At 63.4% G+C, this 547-nt stretch overlaps 1 protein-coding gene across 1 annotated transcript in view; it reads left to right on the top strand.

Moving 5' to 3' along the window:
• Positions 1-6: 6 nt before the first annotated feature.
• RBM10 (RNA binding motif protein 10) overlaps positions 7-547 on the top strand; it is a gene marked incomplete in the record, with an annotated part of 45,453 nt that continues 44,912 nt past the window's right edge. Inside the window, 1 exon segment of the mRNA XM_027765464.1 lies at positions 7-229.

The raw sequence follows: 547 nt of genomic DNA, 5'->3' as shown, positions 1-547 counted from the left end.
TCGCCATTTTGTGCTGGTGATTGCGGCCGGCTGGGAGTAGGCGGCAGTGAGTTTCCTTGGGAGGGTAGCGCGCTGGGCGCTTCTCCCCTCCCTCTCCCTCCCTTCTGCTTCCAGCCTCGGACTTGGTTGTTACGCGCACCGGCTCCCGCTGTGCTGGGAGAGTAGGAGGAGGTGGCGGCGGGCCGAGGTGATGTCTGGGAGCCCTCCCTTGACAGCCCGGGCCGAGAAGGTGAGCGTCGACGGGTGGCTTAGAGCAGGCGCGAGGGCAGACAGCGGGTCGGGGGTCTGCACGGAACGGAGGGATGCGCGCAGGGTCTGAACCCGGGAGTGGGGGGTGTCTTTTTTTTCTCCCCCTTGCAAGAGCAAAGGCGCGTGCGCGACTGGGACACGGGATAGGTGCACGCGGGTTGGGGGAAGGGAGGGACAGACGGGAGTGGGCTACCGGGACTTACTGTGTCTGCTACACCGAACTTTATCACAGGTCGGGTGTCTGCGATTTTGTGTTTTTCTATACGGGAGGGGCTGTGCTGCCTGCTCTGGGTTTTTT

Source organism: Tupaia chinensis, unplaced genomic scaffold, assembly GCF_000334495.1.
Source record: "Tupaia chinensis unplaced genomic scaffold, TupChi_1.0 Scaffold138400_2, whole genome shotgun sequence".
NCBI classification, from domain to species: domain Eukaryota; kingdom Metazoa; phylum Chordata; class Mammalia; order Scandentia; family Tupaiidae; genus Tupaia; species Tupaia belangeri.
Note: the sequence above shows the minus strand (reverse complement) of the source record. Positions and strands in the feature narration are given on the sequence as shown.